General features: G+C 37.8%; 1 pseudogene; it reads left to right on the top strand.

The window, feature by feature from the left end:
- The first annotated feature begins 335 nt into the window (after nucleotides 1-335).
- On the top strand, nucleotides 336-2,781 carry LOC136845580 (uncharacterized; annotated as a pseudogene).
- Nucleotides 2,782-5,000: the final 2,219 nt, after the last annotated feature.

Below are 5,000 nucleotides of genomic sequence, written 5' to 3'. Positions count from 1 at the left end.
GACGTCTCGAGGAGTAAATGAACGAAGCCAGTTGCAACAATAGCAAAACAACAACAACTGTTGTTTTTGTATCTTTTTCTTTAAGAAAAATGGAAAGTAGAATATATTATTGTTATTACTATTATTATTATTGTATATCAGGTCCACAATAATATTCAATGGTGAATTCTTGTTGATTTTATAAAAAAAAAAATTACAAAAGCTTTCGAACCCTGTCCTGGGTTCATCTTCAGTCTAACTAAAAATTGACACAGTAAGTAAAATATGTTACTATGAGATTCAGAGGCGTCGTGCACGGTTTTTTTTATTTTACTCCTTATCAAAGAATCAGATGAAGGTGAAAGTTGGCATATTAATATTTCACAACCATACAAATATATCGAGAAATATATCTAGTAATGAAATTCGATAGTTTTCATTTTTATAAAGTAAAATTGGTTTGCCAATGCCGTATCCAGGGATATACGTGGCAAGGATCCTCAAACGTTTATGACGTAGGTAGAGTAAACAATCTATGACGAATTTAGTCCCGCCCATAAACCTTACAAACTCATTCACTTGGTTTCGTCAGCTTTAAACCCTTACCTGTCAAAAGATCAAAGAATGGCTAATAAGATTTGGAATTGTCCCCGTGGTTGCAAAACTGCATTTGCCTTGCGGCTTGCAACCTTGTATACGGGAGAGAAAAACCGTGGTAGTACTTACTACTCCTTGAACAGGTAAGAAATCGATTTCCAGATTACGTAATTACTTCCAGTCTGATTTTTATTTTGCGAAAAAAAATATAACTATTGCAATGCCTTTTTGAATTGTGAACATTTCCATTGAGTACCCATTATGTAGTGAAGAGAGAAAGCAATAGAGAGAGAGAGAGAGAGAGAGAGAGAGAGAGAGAGAGAGAGAGAGAGAGAGAGAGAGAGAGAGAGAGAGAGAAGAGGTAAAAGGGATTGTTCAGTCTTTATAGAATTATTATTGTTCTGAGAAGATTTTTGGGAAAGCTAAATACAACCAGTAATGTATTCAAGTTATCAGTACAGCAATGGACCATCTGATTTAAGATTTGTTGTTTTCCATAATCAATGTATAATTGCTTTAATATATATATATATATATATATATATATATATATATATATATATATATATATATATATATATATATATATATATATATATAATTATATATATTCTTTTCTGTCCTTTAAGGCCTTATGACCGCGTTGGACAAGTTTTGGGCATGACTGCAGGGGCAGTAAGGGCCAAAGTCAGCCTCCGTACCTCCAGTTCATGTCATTCACCATCGTCAGTAACACCAGTTTCATCAGCACCATCCGCCTTTGATAACTTTACTGTTGGTGCGATTCGTCGCTTTATCCACAGAAAGTTTGATGAGAAGGAGTATTTTACAGTTGGCTCTTTAACAATGGACCTTAAAACAGCTGGCATTATCTCAGAAAGGACATCACCGAGTTCAGTAATCCGCCTCCTGCATTCTCTGGGATTCAAGTATAAAACTACACAACGGAAAATGTATGTGAGGAAGGAGTCTCTGGATATAATTTGCCGCCGAATTAATGCTCTACGGATCTACGACGCCTCAGGGAGGACGGAAGGAAGGTGGTGTACGTTGATGAAACTTGGTTCACCACTAGAATGACCCATAGCAGGGAATGGGCAGACACCACGCAGGATATCACCAGTCCCTCTTACAGCCGTCAGGTCCCTCCAGGAGAAGGTGAACGATTTGTGGTGGTAGCTGCTGGCACCAATGAAGGCTTCATTGAAGGCTCGTATCTGTGCTACCCCGCTAAGTCCAATCAAGGAGATTATCATGGCGAAATGAATGCCAAATTGTTCGAACAGTGGCTTACGACACAGCTTCTACCGTCCTCCTGGAGCCATCGGTTCTTGTGCTAGATAATGCACCATATCACAGCACACTAACCGAGGAGAGTCGATGCCCTACGTCAGCAAACAGAAAGGCGGATCTCGTAAGGTAATTACAATAAATCACAATATATATATATATATATATATATATATATATATATATATATATATATATATATATATATATATATATATATATATATATATAGACATCATGAAATACGTATACACACGCATTAAAGTTAATGACTTGACTGGAAATTTTATATGATTCAATATTCTATTAACTGTGTGAAGTCAGTAAATTATTCTTGATGGAAACAATATCAAATCATAGTTTAATGATACAGTAATAACGGTATGTAAATTAGCATTCTATGGTCTATTTCACTCTAATAATGATTAATTAACTTTTCTCGACAGGTGGCTGGAGCAGCGTAGGATATCGTTCCCACCTTTGGCCACAAAATCTGAGCTGTTGCTCGTTTGCCAAAAGAATCGTCCGGAAAGGAGATATGTGGTGGATAACATCATCCGGGAGTGGGGCCACGAAGTTGTGCGCTTGGCACCCGCTCACCCAGAGCTCAACGCCATTGAACAGGTGTGGGTCATATGAAGAGGCAAGTGCGTTCATCGCTCCGTCGATTTACGCGGTCTGACTTGCAGGCCAGGTTGGAGGAGGCAAGGCTTTCTGCTACCCCGGAAGTGTGGGCAGGAGCAGTTAGACAATCACGTCATTTTGAGGAGGAGTACTGGGAATTGACAACATCCGGGAGACTTACGTGGATCCAGTCATCATTAATTTAGTCAGTGATGATGAGGATGATGATGATCTTTTCCTTGATAGTGATGATGATTGTGATTTGTAAATAGATTATGAATAGTTTTTGGTGTTTCATTTGTACATTTAAAGGGGAATTACAAATACACAGAGTAAAAGTAAAATACATTTCATTTGAAATATTTTAAGATATACCCACACCAATAGTAACAATGATAGAGGAAAAAGGGAACGATGGCAACCCTTGTTCCCCCTCAGAGTCATCGCTGATTTCCTCAGGTCAGCTACGTTTCCTACGATAATCAGTAATTATATGCTTGAGGGTGACTGGAACTGGCATGTCTACCCATTGTCATGCCCTGTCACCCATGAATTAAGGATAAGTAAAATGAAATAAGATAAAAGGCTAAAAGAAAAATTTAAAATGAAAAACGAAATGAATAACGAAACTCTAAATACCAAAAAATAAAACAAAACATTCGCTCGCACGTTCTTTCTCAGGTTTGTGCCATATAGTACTGTTTCATAAAGGGTAATAATGCTCAGCTCCATCGCCAATAGAAATGATGATTTTTATTACAATAAAGTAAAACATAGTTACATATAGATAATAAATCAATATGTGATGTCCAAGGCTATAACGGTATGAACTTTCATTTATTTGCCTGGATGAGAACTGCTGAAAACTTACCAAAACTTACGACATTTCAGTCACTGCTTCTTTGACAGGACTCCTTCCCCTGAATGCATGAGTTTGTTCCCTCATTTGCAATACTGCATATTTAACTTGGAAAATTACTTTATACATTTCTCAAATGAAAACCGGAATTCTGGGGAGGCCAGGACCCATTACACAATAAAGAAACATTTGCAAAGTCTTTATGAATAGCTGAAAGATTCTGATGTGGGCAGGGCATCTATGCTGCCGTGGAAATACAGCAATAGTGGTAGTAATAGTAGCAGAATGTATAATTTTGGCCTTCAGGTTTTATTTATTTGATCATTGGTGATCATTTAGCATCTTTTGCAACTTCTTGAGAAATGTATTTTCATCGTCAGTAATTCAATTCTTAAACTTCATGAGATAATTCAGTATTATCCTGAATTATGACGTAGCTTAGAGGGTGGAGCCATTTGTAACGTCACAGGTAAACGTCATTACTGTCTTCTAAGCCATGAATGACTTTTTAATGTCTCTGACTACAGAAAGTGGTGTGTTCTTCTATGATCAGCTAAAACTATAAGTCATAGGTACAAGATGATGTTAGAAAATAAAATGTATGGTTGTGAAATATTCATATGCCAACTTTCACCTTCATCCGATTCTTTGATAAGGAGTCAAATAAAAACCGTGCACGACGCCTCTGAATCTCGTAGTAGCTCCAGTTTTAAGTATAGAACCAGTGGACGACCTCAACGATGTTTTTTCCGACGGACGAGGCGACAAGCAGGACGGTCAACTATCCAACTAGCGGGTCCTCGTTAACGAACGACTTGTTTCCCTTAAATGATTCTCCTATATTTATGGCGGCGCCCTCGACTAATCTTCTTATGTTGACGTTGTTACTTTTGTGAATGACGTTGGCTCTATTCCAGTCTGGTCTATGATCGTTATTGAACGCGTGGACGACTATTGCACTATTTTGAGAATGCAATGAGAAAGCCCGTTTACGTTCCCCTAAACGTGTTTCTAACCCTCTACCGCTTTCTCCGAAATATTTACCTTTGCAGTCTCTACATGGTATTTCGTATACTCCTGGTACTATGGGGTTATTATGAATGTTGTTGTTTTTTATTAGGTTATTTTTTATCGTGTTGGTACAGTATATTTGGAAACAATTTTAGTATTATCCTGGCTGTTATTTACATATTTACTTATGTTATCTATGTTAGGGTTAAAAGGCAAGGTTAAAAATCTATTCGGTTTTCTTCTAATGTTACTATCTTTAGGGCAATAATAAGTCTTCCGGGCACGTGAGATAGCCTTTTCAGTGAATAAATATAGGACAATCATTTAAGGGAAACAAGTCGTTCGTGAACGAGGACCCATTAATTAACTTCCATGCAATCAAAACATTTATTAAAGGTTTTAATGTTAGGGCAGGCTCCGTCTTTCCTTCGTCTGATGCTGCCGTTATCTCTGACACCACCCCGCAGACACCTTATAACAGCCGGGATTCCGAGGATGTCACCGCTGACAATGAATTACATGCAGAACAACAACAACAGGTGAGGAGATCAAGTAGGATAGATAGCCACGCGGAATATAAGAAGAAGAGAAGCAGTCACCTAGTTGGATAGTTGACCGTCCTGCTTGTCGCCTCGTCCGT

The sequence above is a fragment of the Macrobrachium rosenbergii genome, chromosome 14 (genome assembly GCF_040412425.1).
Source record: "Macrobrachium rosenbergii isolate ZJJX-2024 chromosome 14, ASM4041242v1, whole genome shotgun sequence".
Lineage (NCBI taxonomy): Eukaryota > Metazoa > Arthropoda > Malacostraca > Decapoda > Palaemonidae > Macrobrachium > Macrobrachium rosenbergii.
This window is presented reverse-complemented; position numbering and strand designations above follow the sequence as displayed.